Below are 14,793 nucleotides of genomic sequence, written 5' to 3'. Positions count from 1 at the left end.
AAAATAGCTCTGTAATCCGTGTGACGCAGCTTCTCCATTACTTGACACAGAGAAGCTGTGATGCCTACTCAATAAAATCAACCTGTTTGTAAAGCATTGGTTGGTCCAGTTATTTGCCCACTCATTTCCATGTGCTGGGTCAAATACCTCAAAGAAAAGCTGTATGGCCCAGGAGGAAGAAGGCTCTCTCACCCATCCATCCACTCCACCACTCAGATGAGATGGAAACCCAGTTGTTTGGAGCTGGCACTGTGGCATAGCAGGTAAGGCCATTGCCTGCAGTGCTGGCATCCCATATGGGCAACAGTTCAAGTCCTGACTGCTACACTTCTGATCCAGCTCTCTGCTATGGCCTGGGAAAGCAGTAGGAGATGGCCCGGGTCCTTGGACCCCTGCATCTACGTGGGAAACCCAGAAGAAGCTCCTGGCTCCAGATTGGCACAGCTCCAGCCATTGTGGCCATTTGGGGAATGAACCACCAGATGGAAGACCTCTCTCTCTGCCTCGCCATAACTCTACCTTTCAAAATAAAAAAGAAAAGAAAAGAAAAACCCAGTTATTCACATGAGAGGAACAATCATTCCTCTCCTTTTTAGAATGGCCATGCCACTTCCTATCTACATGAAAGCTGAGTAAAGTTTTCCTTAATGCAGTTTCACTACAGATGGCTACCATAGGCAAGAGGATGACAGCTGGAAACATGCAGGGGGTGCTTTATGGTGAATTTTTATTTATAAGGGGAGACAGTGTCCCCCCATAAGAGAAAGGATGAGCCCCACCCCCCGAAAGGCTGGGGTGAACTGCAGGACCCCAAGCCTGTCTCAGGCAGGTGCAATGCACCCAGGGCCCATCACAGCCAGGGGCTGAGTGCCTGCTGTGTGCTGTGCACTATGCAGTGACACCGGGGACAGTGACAAAGGTGGTGAAGACAGTGCCTCACTCACCAAATGGACACCGTGCACATTCTGTGGACTGTGGAATTCAACACATGTGACAACCCTGTGGGTTGGAAGTAGAAGAGATGCAGATCTTTGTTTGTTTGTTTAAGATTTATTTATTTGAAAGGCAGAATTACAGAGAGGCAGAGAGAGGGAGAGGTCTTCCATCCACTGGTTCACTCCCCAAATGGTCGCAATGGCCAGAGCTGGGCTGATCTGAAGCCAGGAGCCAGGAGCTTCTTCCAGGTCTCCCACACGGGTGCATGGGCCTAAAGACTTGGGCCATCTTCTACTGCTTTCCCAGGCCACAGCAGAAAGCTGGATCAGATGTGGAGCAGCCAGGACTCGAACCGGTGCCCCTCTGGGTTGCCAGCCCTGCAGGCAGAGGCTTTACCCACTACGCCACAGCACCGGCCCCAAGATACAGATCTTGAGAAAGACAAGAAAACAAAGGTGCAGAGGAGTCAGTCATGAAGCCAGGATTCCAGCTTAGCTTTGCTGGTGCTCCCGGACGGGGACACTGCAGAATTCTGCCATCCCAGGGAACAGGCCCACCGACCACGGCAATGGGACATCGGGTCTTCGTCTCACATCTGGGAGAGAGCAGATGAGCCCTGTTGGAAGGATGCTCGCCAGGGCGCTGGCCGCTGGACACCCCCCATCCCGCCCGGGATCGCATGAATGCCATAAAACAGCCTTGTCTGGCTCTGATGTTCCTCGCTACTAAGAAACGCGAGGTTGTTCTTAGTTCTTTGACGACAGGCAGAGAGCCCCACAAGAAAGGCAAGCTCCTGTGTTAGAAGCTTTGAGAGGTGCTTGCCTCGAAGTCTGCACAGGGCCACGTGTTGCGGTGCAGCGGCTTAGGCTGCCACGTGGGAGGCCTGCATCCCTATCGGAGCACTGGTTCAAGTCCAGGCTCCTCCTCTTCCAATCTAGCTCCCTGCTAATGCACCTTAAAAGGCAGCAGGTGATGACCCAAGTGCTCGGGCGCCTGCCACCCATGTGGGAGACCCAGATGGAGCTCCAGGCTCCTGGCTTCAGCCTGGCGCAGCCCTGGCTGTTGCTGCCATTTGGGCAGTGACCCCGCAGGTGGAAGAACTCTGTCTCTCTCTCCATCACTCTCTCTCCCTGCACCCCCACCTTCCGTCACTCTGCCTTTCAAATAAATAAGTAAATAAATCTTTCAAAAAGAAGAAGACTATGTGGGCGATGGTAGGAGGCCTGTACTGGGAGAAAAAGTCTGACCCCTGCATTGAGCTGGAGTTGGGCGGGTTACCCCACTGGGCTGCAGGCTTGGGTTCTGTGAAGTCAGAGACCCAGAGCAGACTTTCTGATAAGAACAGATACTACACTTGATCTTAGCCAAAAGGCCGAGAGCAGACTCAATTCCTTCGCCAGTTCCAGCAGTCTGTGTCATTTGGGAAAACAGAAGTCATCCCTGTTATTTTTTTCAAAGATTTATTTATTTATTTGAAAGTTAGAGTGTTACACAGAAAGAGGAGTGTGGGGGTGGGGGAGAGAGAGAGTGAGCTTCCATCTGATGGTTCACTCTCTAATTGGCCACAATGGCTGGAGCTGCGCTGATCCAAAGCCAGGAGCCAGGAGCTTCTTCCAGGTCTCCCATGTGGATGCAGGGGCCCAAAGACTTGGGCCATCTTCTACTGCTTCCCCAGGCCACAGCAGAGAGCTGGATGGGAAGTGGAGCAGCCAGGTCTCAAACCGGCACCCATAAGGGATGCTGACGCTTCAGGCCAGGGCGTTGACCGGCTATGCCACAGCGCTGGCCCCACCCCTGCTATTTTAACAGAGAATTTAACGTGGGGAAATGGTCAAGCAGATGTCTGAGACTGAAAAAAGAAGGGGAAGAAAGAAACAGCTCCCAGGACGCGAGGGCCTGTGGAAAGCAGCTCCATCATAGGACTGGGGGCAGAGCCAAGCGGCTGAGTCGTCCAAAGCTGCAAGTTGGAGGGGGGCGCTCCATAGAGTTGGGGCTCAGGGCTATGAAAAGGGGACTCTGCCCACTGGTGCTCGTGCCTCAGGAGCCCCGAGGAGGAGGTGCCCAGTGTTGGGCTGGGGGCTCTAGGGAGGGGTTGCTGCCATGGCTGATGGATGGAGCGTGATTTGGCAAGTTGTTCCATGGAGGGGTGGAGGGGAGGTGTGCGGGAAATTGGAGCAAACCACTGGTGTTAAAGCACTGGTTGCTAGGACAACACTAACAGAAACTGGAAGCAAGCAGAAAAAGCAAGTCCTCCGTGTCTCCCATCTGTCCACACACAATGGGCATAGAAAAGCACACAGCACATATATGCACACATGCATGCATGCGTCCCTGTGTGTATGCACACACACTGAGCAAGGAAGGAGATAAGAAAGAAGCCTCCCGCTACAGAGCCCAGAGAACTGGAGTTGGCTGCCGACTCAGTGACATGCACAGTTTCCTTCTTCTCTACCCAGGCCATGATTCTTGGCACCCAGGCCGGCCTCAGCTTGTTGGGATCTTCACCTGACAGATAATCCAGACTTTCATTCCAGAAAGCTCTGAATCACAAGTCCTTCTGTTAGAAGCTCTAGGGCACGGCTAATTTTTATTTTGGGGAATGGGCATGATTAAAGGCGCCCTGGGCTGCAAACATCGCCCCCCAGCCCCCGCTGCCCAGCAACAGCTCCATTCAGAAGCCTGAGAAGCCCAAAAGCTGGGCTTCCTGTTGAGTGACATCACTGTGCCACCTGCTTCCTTGGGAACCGAGACCTAAACCAGGAGGAAGCACAGGTTCCTGGTTAGGAGGCATAAGGGTGACAAAGGCACTCACACGCCCGCCTCTTCTTTCCCAGAGCGCAGGTCCTGGCCACAGGACTGACACCATCGGACGGCGGGCGCTGGGCCTGGAAGATCAGGCTCCCACCTTCCAGGCACTTGTCTTCCTGCTGGCCTCATGATGAACCTTCGGAGGGAGGTCCCCAGCCTCTCAGGCAGCTGCTTCTGGGTTGATGGGATGTGTGCCCAGTGAATCCACTGTGCACACCCGTAGCTGCAAATTGAAATGCTTAATCAGAAGCAACACCGTGTAGAGTGGCAGAATGGTGGGCAAGGTATTCTCTCAGTCCATGGTGATCCTTTGGGGCAGGCATATTAGAAAGTGAGAAACCAGGCCTGCACTGTGGCTCACTAGGCTAATCCTCTGCCTGCAGCGCCGGCACCCCAGGTTCTAGTCCTGGTTGGGGCGCCGGATTCTGTCCCGGTCGCTCCTCTTCCAGTCCAGCTCTCTGCTGTGGGCTGGGAAGGCAGTGGAGGATGGCCCAAGTACTTGGGCCCTGCACCTGCATGGGAGACCAGGAGGAAGCACCTGGCTCCTGGCTTCGGATCGGCACAGCGCGCCAGCTGTGGCAGCCATTTGGGGGATGAACCAACGGAAGGAAGACCTTTCTCTCTGTCTCTCTCACTGTCTAACACTGCCTGTCAAAAAAAAAAAAAAAGTGAGAAACTAGGGTACATCTACTCCGGGGAGGGGAAATTGGGTTTCCTCCGTAACAACAGGGGTCCAGTGTAATCCCTCGGCTACCAAACGGTCACTGACATACAGCAGCACTGGCCCCCAGGCGGCCGGCCTTGGCGAGAGGAAACCCACGCGGTTCCACTCGTCCACGGCCTCCATCCTGCAGCCATTTTCCCTGTGTACATGGCCCATGGAGCAAATACCAGGACGGCTGGTGACAGGTTGACTGGGATCACACAGCTTGCCATCTTGCCCACCCACTGAGCCTTAAAAGCCTCCTTGGCACAAGGTCGTCTTGTGAACGTAAGCAGGCAACCACATAGCCCCCTGCTCTCCTCACGCTCTGAGAGCTCCATCCGCATGTGCCTTCCCCATTCCATCCCCGTAGCCCCACACGTGCGTCCGTCACCAGACTCCGACTCCTGCTTCTCCAAATTCCTGACCACCTGCACATGAATGTGTGTGAGTCGGTTTCTCAGCAGTGACTGCTGATATTTAAGGCCGGCTAGTTCTTTCTTTCAGGGAACTGTCCCGTGTGCATTATAGGATGTTTAGCAGAATCCCTGGTGCAATGTCATTTATCTGGGCTAAGAGACGCTGGCTGGGCTGTTAAACCCTCCTTTTCAGGTGTGTCTGTGAGGGTGTTTCCAAAGGAAATCCGCAGACTGAGAAAGAGCCGTTCTCCCACCGCCATCTACTGAGGACCTGCATAGAAGCAGCGAGAGGAGGCGGAGCGCACGCTCCCTGTGCCAGCTGGGACGTCGTCTGCTCCTGACCCCTCCTCCTGGTTCTCGGAGGCATCAGCGCTCCTGGTTCTTGGACCGGGACTTACACCGCTGGCTCTCCTGGCTCCCAGGCCTGCGTCTTTGGACTGGAGCAACGCCACCGGGTTTCCTGGTCCCCAGCTCCTAGACAGCACATGGTGGGACACCTCAGTCTCCACAGTCACCTAAGCCAGTCCCTCTCCATCTTGTTCTATAGATCCCTAAAACCTGTCAATTCTGTTTCCCTGGAGAACCTTGACTCAGATACTGAACTCTACTGGATAGACGCAGTAGCACCCCACCATCACCCCCAGGTATGACGATCAAAAGTGTTTGGGGGGGTTGGCCTAGTGGTTAAAATGTCACTTGGGATGCCCACATCCTCTATCAGAGTGCCTGGGTTTCTGTCCCACCTCCATTACCGACTCCATCTTCCTGCCGATGCACGTGGGGAGGCAGCAGGTGATGGCTTGCGTACTTGGGTCCTTGCCACGTACATATAGGAAACCCAGATTGAGTACCTGGCTTTGTCCTGGCCCAGCCCTGGCTCTGTAGCATTTGGGGAGTGAACCAGCAGATGAGAGTGTTTCTCTCTCTCTCTCTCTCTCTCTCTCTCTCTCTCTCTCTCTCTCTTTCTCTTGCAAATGTCTCAGGCATTGCCAGGTGTCCCTGGGGGGTGGAGGTGGGAACTTTCCCTAGGGGAATCAGTGGCGGAGACCGAGTTCTTAGGCTGCCATTCAGTGCAGCAAAGTGACAGCCCCGCCCACTGAAGGTGATTCCCCCTCCCCACCATTTTTCAAGAATACTCTCCGAGCCCCCTAGCGGCTGGAAGGGACACTGCACAGAGAACCACCTCTCCCACCAGGTCCGAGGGCCATTCCCAGGGACCAGAGGTGGCACAAACAGGGGTGTGTGTCTCCTCTGAGCCCGCTCACGTCCTGCCCTGGGGCTCCCGGGTTTTCTTCAGCCCAGCTCTCATCACACGGCAACTGCTCTCCAGGCGCTGTTTCTTTTCTATTTTTTTTTTAAGATTTATTTTATTTATTTAAAAAACAGAGTTGCAAAGAGAGAGGGAGACACAGAGAGATTCTTTTTGCTGGGTTCACTCCCTAAATGGCTGCAATGGCTGGAGCTGGGCCAGGCCGAAGCCATGAGCCAGGAGCTTCTTCCTGGTTTCCCACGTGGCTGCTGGGGCCCAAGCACTTGGGCCATCTTCTGCTGCTTTCCCAGGTACATTATCAGGGAGCGGGATGGGAAGTGGAGCAGCTGGGACTGCAACTGGCATGACAGCCCGTATGGGATGCCAGCATCGCAGGTGGTGGCTTTTCCTGCTACGCCACAGCGACAGCCCCCGGAGCTGTTTCCTAGGAAGAAGAAGATGTGCAAAAGTCTCGGCTCTGTTCCGGAACCTGGAATTGTGCACCGTAATTCACCCACTGCCGTTCTCCGCACCAGTGCTGGTGGCCGTGAAGGCTTGGGCGCTGTTGGGCCTGTTGGCTGATGAGTGATGGGTGAGGATGATGAGTGTTGGGGCCTCACTCAAAGCCGATAACCTTAGAGGCCCTGGGGAGATGCATGGGGTAGGACACCCAAGTGGCACCGAGGGTGCTCAAAATGCAAAGTCTCAGCAAGCAAGAGGCTCACGGTGGCACAGAGCAACAGATCTTGCACTCGGTGAGGGAGTCCTGAGATGCTCCCCGGGACCTGCCTCACCAAGGCGCGGGCTCCTGGGTGCATGTGCAGTGTGCCTCTCGCCCTGGGGTCTCCCTCACATACGTGCTGTTCCTTGCTTATCGGGTGAGGGTGTGATGCCTTGCAGTGTCCTGTGGCATCTCTGTTCACAGCACAGAGCGGGAAACCAACACCCCCCTGTGGCAAGGCGTGGACACAGGGGACCCTCCCCAGCTGTCCTTGCAGATTGCCAGGGAGAGCAACAGCCAAGCCGCAGTTCTCCAGGGCTGCGACAGGGGTCCCGCAAAGGGGCCTCCTCCGGGACAGCCACTGCTGTGACCTACTGCCTTTCTCCAGGGTGCATCTGCCTGTTGCAGAGGTCAGACAGGTCGGGGGGGGGGGGGGGCAGGGAGCACATAGGGACCTCCCCCCTTAAATCCCGCAAGTCCTGGATAGTGACGCTCATCTCTGCAACTCCCTGCAGGTAGGAATTAGATACCTGCGATTCACTGGTATGGTAGGGAGGGGGAATTCCAGGACTTTCACTTCCTTTCCAACTCCTACCAAAATAGGAGCCACTCCGTGGCAGCAGAGCTAAGGAACAAGGGGACTCCAGCACTTGCTGAGCGTAGCTGTCCCAGCTGTGACCACCACCAGGCCCACAGGAATTTTATTGTCTGACCTCCATGAGCCCCACCTTGGCTGCTGGCCACCGCGGTGCACTGAAGTCCCCCGACATTAGTGGCATCTCAGGTCGCCTCCTGTTTGCCAGAAGACTGTACCAGGGCACAGTCACCCTAGAGAAAGGCCACAGGGCCCTCTGGGAGAGTGGGAGGACATCTATAACATGCAAGGGTGCTTTTCAAAATTTGTGGAAAATGAGACTAAAAGAGTGCAAAACATGTTGAAATCCATCCATACACACAACCTTCAAAAATTTCGCGGGAATGCATGTTGCACACGGATTTCCATTTTCTTTGCCTGAACATACACTTACCTTTTAGTTCCATTTTTCCATGAACTTTTGAAGTCTCCTCATGCAGCTGGGGGAACATGTAAGGTCTTCTCTCAAGATTAGTTCATACTTAGTCAAGAAGCTGCGTGGTCATCAAGTGACCCAAGTCTGAAACTCAATTATTTTCTATAACTCCACATTGTATCTACTGAGGTAGGAATTTTGTTTTCAAAACCTAAGTGGCTTAAAAAAATTTTATGTATTTATTTGAAAGACAGAATGTCAGAGATAGAGGGAGGGAGGGTGGGGGGAAGGGAGGGAGAGAGATCTCCATCCGCTTGCTGGTTTACTCCCCACTTGGTACCACAGCTGGGGTTGGGCCAGGCAGAAGCCAGGAGTCTGGAACTCCATCCAGGTCTCCCACGTGAGTGGCAGAGCCCAAGAACTCTTTCCCAGGCACATTAGCAGGGAGCTGGATCAGAAGTAGAGCAGCCAAGACTTGAACTGGCTCCCATATGGGATGCCGGCATCACAGGCAGTGGCTTAACCCCCTGTGCCACAGCGCCAGCCCCATAAGGTAGCGCAGAGGGACCCCTGGCACGCAGCATTTGACACCCCTGAGTCAGGCCCGTGCAGAGAAGCACAATGTCATCCAGGACCATACCAGAGTGCACAGACCTGAGCTTTGTCCCATCCCCTGCTCCCCCCCTGCTCCCTCCCTCCTGGAGGCTGAGCTCACATTCCACCCCCACCCCACCCCCTGCGCCCTGTCCTGGTCAGCCTAGCCTATGCCCCATCTCCTTGCTTAACTGCGTTGTTCCTGGATGTGGGATCTCTGATTTGTTCTGATGCCCGTGAAGGCACAGCTGATGGTGGGATCCACGTGTTTTTCCCTGGTGCAGAAGAGAAGCTCTCCTCTGTGTGCCCAGCTGAGCCAGGCAGGCAGTCTCAGGCCAGTGCATGCCCTGCGCCTGGGCATGGAGGGGACTCCCTGCTGTGCAGTGCCCAGGGCGTGGCTGGGAGTGGCCTGGGAGAAGCTCCACCAGTCCCTGGGGCTCAGCTCCACCAGAGGCAGGGACTGCCCTGGCGGAAAGACTGCTGACCTCATCACACAGAAGGGGACCAAGGGTCTCCCAACAGGCAGAATGCGCCTCCCTCCACAGACCCCAACTGGAGCCCAGTGGTGCTGGGTGCCCTCAGTGGTGAGGATTGGCCCAGGAATAGGCCAGTTTTCACCTCCTCGGGGAACGAAGACAGGAAGGGACAGCCACCAGTTAGTGCAGGAACTGCCGTGATGAGGAGGGACAGGGACAATGGTAGGCTGGACAGTGGCCACTTTCGCTGGAGGCCAAGGGCTGGGGAAGACTTCAGCGAGTTCTTGCAGGGGACCTGGGTCTCTCCCAACACAGCTCAGCGGCGCTCACCGCTCCCCCAGGGAAGATGGCCTTTGCAGCATTGCAGACCCGGAAACTGAGACCCAGAGAGGCTAAGATCATCTGCCCACGATTGCACAGCAGGGAAGGAGCTAAGCAGACCAGATCAATTTGGCCCCTAAGTCTATGCTAGTCCTGTCCCAGAAAGGAAGCCAGCCAGGAGTTAGAGGAGGGGGCCACGTGTCCTGCAGCTGGCCAGGGCTGACTAGAGCTAGGTGGGCAAAAAAGACCGTCTCCTCTGGCCCCTTTGCCCCTACCCCGTTGGCCACAGACACAGAGCTAGGACCCCAAAAGCAAGTGGACTGAGCCCACCACAGTGCCTGCCCCACCCAGGACAACAGCACTTCCTGCACTCCAAGGTGGACAGCACGAGGACACCCATGACACCCACTGGGAGATCTGTTCCTTCCTCCATGGCACTTGGGGCAGTCACCTGGCTGCCCACCTAACCCCCTGCCCTTCAACCAGGATGCCCCAGCAAGCAGCGGGGCAGCGTCCTGCAGACCACAGCCCTCGTTGAGGCTGCCACACGATGGTTCTGCTCTCTGAACCGAGCTCTGGGGACCGTCCTCTCCCCAGGGTACCCGCTGTCCCGGCACAGCCCCCTCCTTCATCACCCCCGCTTAGGAGTCTGAACTTTGGGATGTCCAGCTCTCATGACCAGTGTTCCAGTGCCTGGTGGGGGCTGTTGCTGCTGGACCTGGATCAGGAGAGCAGGAGCTATGCATCATCCTCTGTTCGCACGAGCCGGACAGACATCATGCAGAAGGAACAACAGACAGACAGGCCTGGAGAAGACTGGGACCACCATGCTCATCTGTGTTGGCCTCACACAGCCAGCACAAGTCCCTCAGAGGATGGCTCGGGGCCAGGAACAAGTAAGCAAGATGTCTAGAGATTTCCTGCCAGGCCACAGGTTGGCTGTCCTCCGATCTCTCGTGTTTTGGAAAAATACGTGGCCCTGTTCAGTGATGTCAGAGCTGAAAACCTACGTGGTGACCGTCCTGGCAGAAAAGGGCATGGCACTTGCCAAACACACCTGAGGGAGTCGCATCGAAGCATTGTAGGTACTTGCCTTCTGGACTGAGGGGAGCTAAACGAACCTCCGGCTGCACTCCGTGGACTAGGGCAGTGTTGGAGCCATGATCGGCCAAGTGCTGCCCCCTGGTGGTCGGGGCCACCAGGCTGGGTCTGAAGCCTTGGGGGTAAGGGGGTGGGCCTGGGATGCACCCTTCAGGCCACCACCCCCACCACCATGACAAGAGCTTCAGAAAACCCACAACAGGGTTTTTAATGTTTTGCTCTTTGTACAAAACAAAAGAAACAGAAGTTGCCTGCGGCAAGTTCATTCTACCTTCCAAATCCCGTAACTCACCCGTTAGTCAACTCCGCAGCGATAGATTTTTGCTAGGGTTTGTAATCTGCGACCTGCTGTGATCACCTAGCAGTCACAGAATCGGAAGGCAGGCTCAGTGCTTGGTTTATGATCAACCCAAGTGCAGCAGTTCCTTCCCCTCGGCCACCAGCAAGCGATGGGAGGGGACTTTCCAGTGCAGGCATTCCTGTGCTGAGAACCAGAAATGAGCGAGACCAAATGCATTCACTTCCAAAACAACCCTTCCTTAAGAAGAATCAGCTCCATGAGCTAGATGTCCTTTGTTTCTTTCTTTTTTTTGTGCCACGTTAAAAAAAAAAATCCATTCTTGGGCGTCTCAGCACTGCCACCATGAGGAGTGTTTCTGCCCGAGAGACCTGTGATGGATTTAACCACCCCACCCCCCACCCCAAGGGAAATGTGCTTTCCATGGCCTGGCCCTCTCCCACTTGGTTAATGCTCCCAGTTACTTCCCGTGGCGTGCAGTGCCAGTCTGGTCAGTCATGCAGCAGGTGCTTCCAGGGTTGGGTGAGGAGCCCCAGTCCATCCACTGTTGTAGGGGTGCCAGGGCCATCAGACCCTCAGATGCCGCAGGGCAGACAATGAAAGGCAGGGAGTGGAAGGAAGACAGAGCTCCCTGGGGCAGAACTGGCTGTGATCTGAAATGCTGGGGGCTGTCCCTGCCCCGAGCTCCTCTGTGTTTCCCTCCCAAGGCTTTAGGCAGTGACTGCCCTGTCACTCTGACCTTGAAGCCAAGAGCTGGGGTGCCATGGTGCCACCCAAAGCTGTGCATGATCAAACAGTGAACATGTGTATTCTTTTCCACTTGGCCATTCAAATATGATTAATACATGGTCTGGAAAGAAGAAAGAGGCCGTCTGTGGGGCCACCATGAAGGTAGCAAGGGAGATGAGCTGGCAGCACCCAGGACCCACCTCAGAGCACCCTGGGGTGCTGCCAACAACACCAGTGGTGCAGCCAGCATGCCAGGGTGCCACGGTCCCCTCTGCACAAGTCTCCCTCGGTGCATGACTCTCTCCTGGAAATGGGTCCCAGAATGAAGAATGAGCCCAGATCAGAGGCCCCTGGTTGAGCGGTCAGCTCAGAGGCCGGCCGACTCAGCTGGAGAGCTTGTAGGATTCTCCATTCCCAGTAAGGGTAGAAGTGATGCTAGCCAACTCCTCACTCAACTCATCTGCCAATCAGCCAACAGCTATAAAAACTGCTCAAAATAGGAGAGACTTGTGCTATGGACATCAACTCAGCAGCAAGGGGATGAAGCATTACCACGTCCGGGACGGCTGTTCCTCTGGAGGTGACTGCTGAGGCTGGAAGGGAGGCAGAGAAACTTGGAGACTCTGTAGGTCAGCACACGAAAATCAGGGGCCAGGGACCCCGAGAGTAGCAGCCATCGTGGGAAGAAGAGGATAGGCATCAAATTGAGGTATCAAGAACTGCCTTCCATGAGAAAACAAGAATATTGTCCTTCAAAGGGAACATATAGCCTGGTGGCAGCTACCAGGATGACCCAGGAGATCTCAAACAATGAACAGAATTTTAAAAACTTGTATGCCAGAAACTTAAAAAGTTATGCTATGCTTCAAAGTATTCCTATAAAAACTTTTGTATATTCAACATCCAACTCACAACACAAGATAACCAGGCATTCAGGAAGGCTAGCAAACACAACGTTCAATAGAAATAGACCCACCCAACCCCAGGCAGTGAAGACAGTGCATCCCATGTTCATGGAACAGGAGGGCCTGGTTTGAGTCCCAGTTACTTTTATTTATGTATCTATTTATTTGAAAGCCAGAGTTATACAGAGAAGGAGAGGCAGAGAGAGAGAGAAGTCTTCCATTTGCTGGTTCACTCCCCAATTTGCTGCAATGACTGGAGCTGCGCCAATCCAAAGTCAGGAGCCAGGAGCTTCCTCTGGGTCTTCCCATAAGGATTCAGGGGCCCGAGGACTTGGGCCATCTTCTACTGTTTTCCCAGGCCATAGCAGAGAGCTGGCTCAGAAGTGGAGCAGCGGGGACTCGAACTAGTGCCCATATAGGATGCCAGCCCTACAGGCAGTGGCTTTACCCACTACGCCACAGCACCAGCCCCTCCAAATGTAATCTGGTGACAGCTGGCATCTCAATGTTGGGAGAAGGGCTGCAGGTCAGCAAGGGGGAGGTGAGGATGAGGCCTGGGGGGCTGGCCTGAGGCTTCCCTGTGGATTCGTGCTTAGCTCAGCATGCAGGCAGGGGACAGAGAGGCAAATCACAGAAGGCACACAAGTGGGGCGAGCACACATACACACACACACACACACACACACACACATGTGCATTTCCCAGCTGTGCCACCGAGAGACTGGGAGCAGCGACACCCAGCACCAAATCATGGGTTCTAATCCCAGTTTCCAGTAAAAGGAGACACACGGCTCTGGGAGAAAGGGCTGATTCTCCGGCACAGCAGCCAGGCCAGCAGCAAGCTCCCGGCTCTCTCTGTGGTTCCAGGAAGCAGGCGAGGGACAAGCCGAGCAGCGCGGGGTAACTGAAGGACCTTCCCACCGCGAGGTTTCGGAGAAGGTACATCAAGCAGGAGCAGCGTGAGCGTGGATGGGCTGGGCGGTGCACGCTCCTGCCGGCCTCGGCTGCGTTTCTATGGTGAAGTGCACACACACACACACAGGCACACACACACACACACACACACACCAGCAGGCCGCAGCGTAGCCAACAGTGGTTAAGCCACATGCATCTTACCAGGCTCCCGGTGGCCAGGAATCTGTTCTCACTACACTGATGGTGAGTTTGTAATCACCGTGTGACGGTACAGAGAAAGCATTCCTGTGACTACAGGAGAGCGCTATGAACAGTTAGAGCATGAGCAATCGGGAAAAGCTGGGTTTTCCTAATAAAACGATGATAAAGAATGTGTGATTCGGGGCCTGCGCTGTGGCGTAGCGAGTAAAGCTGCTGCCTGTGGCACTGGCATCCCATAAGGGCACCAGAGTCCCGGCTGCTCCACTTGCGACCCAGCTCTCTGCTCTGGCCCGGGAAAGCAGTAGAAGATGGCCCAAGTGTTTGGGCCCCTGCACCCACATGGGAGACCTGCAGGAAGCTCCTGGCTCCTGACTTTGGATCAGCACAGCTCCAGCCTTTGTGGCCAACTAGGGAGTGAACCAGTGGATGGAAGACCTCTCTCTCTCTCTCTCTTTCTCTCTCCCTCCCTCCCTCCTTCTCTCTCTGTGTAACTCTTTCAAATAAATAAATAAATCTTAAGATAATGTGGAATTCAGGGCCTGTGGCGTAGCGAGTAAAGCTGCCGCCTGCAATACTGGCAAACCCTAGGAGCACTGGTTCCTTTTTGGCTGCTCCACTTCCAACTCAGCTCCCTGTTGATGCACCTACGAAAGCAGCAGAAGATGGCCCAAGTGTTTGGGCCCCTGCACCCCTGTGGGAGTCCTGGTTGAAGCTTCTGGCTCCTGACTTCAGCCCAACTCAGTCCTGGCCGTCGCAGCCACTGGGGAGTGAACCAGCGGCTGGATCGTTGTCTCTCCCTCTACATCTGTAACTCTAATTTTCAAGTGATTTTTTAAAAAAAGAAAGAATGTGTGATTCTAGCAGAAGTCCCCCGGTTGTAGAAATGAACTCCTGTTACAGGTCGTCCGTGTCGTATGCAGGGGTGCTGTGTTCTTACGGGGAAGGAGCAGGACAAGGACTTGAATGGATGATGTCACCATTTATGGTTACGTGATCTCTTCGTAAGCTCTTATCTATATAAGAGGTATGCTGGGCTCTTCCTGAAAGCTGCAAAAATAAATGGTTTATATCACCAAAAACAAACTGATAGACTTTTCAATATGTGGAAAAATTAATATCACTTACTTAAAGGCATAACTTCTCATCATTCAAATTTCTTTCTCATTAGTTCCTTCCAAAGTAAGATCCTAAGGTTGTGCTTGGGGCTGGACTTGTGGCATGGTGCTTTAAGCTGCCACCTGTGACACCAGCATCCCCTATGGGCTCTGGTTCACGTTCTGGCTGCTCCACTTCTGATCCAGCTCCCTGCTAATTCACCTGGGAAGGCAGCACATGATGGCCCAATTGCTTGGGCCCTGCAACCCACGTGGGAGACCCAGATGAAGTCCCAGACCCTGGCTTTGGCTT

The 14,793-nt window shown here is 54.5% G+C and overlaps 1 pseudogene; it reads right to left on the bottom strand.

Annotated features, from left to right (window-relative positions):
• Positions 1 to 2,231: 2,231 nt before the first annotated feature.
• Positions 2,232 to 2,320, bottom strand: LOC127484080 (U2 spliceosomal RNA; annotated as a pseudogene).
• Between the last annotated feature and the right edge of the window lie 12,473 nt (positions 2,321 to 14,793).

Source organism: Oryctolagus cuniculus, chromosome 12, assembly GCF_964237555.1.
Source record: "Oryctolagus cuniculus chromosome 12, mOryCun1.1, whole genome shotgun sequence".
NCBI lineage: Eukaryota > Metazoa > Chordata > Mammalia > Lagomorpha > Leporidae > Oryctolagus > Oryctolagus cuniculus.
This window is presented reverse-complemented; position numbering and strand designations above follow the sequence as displayed.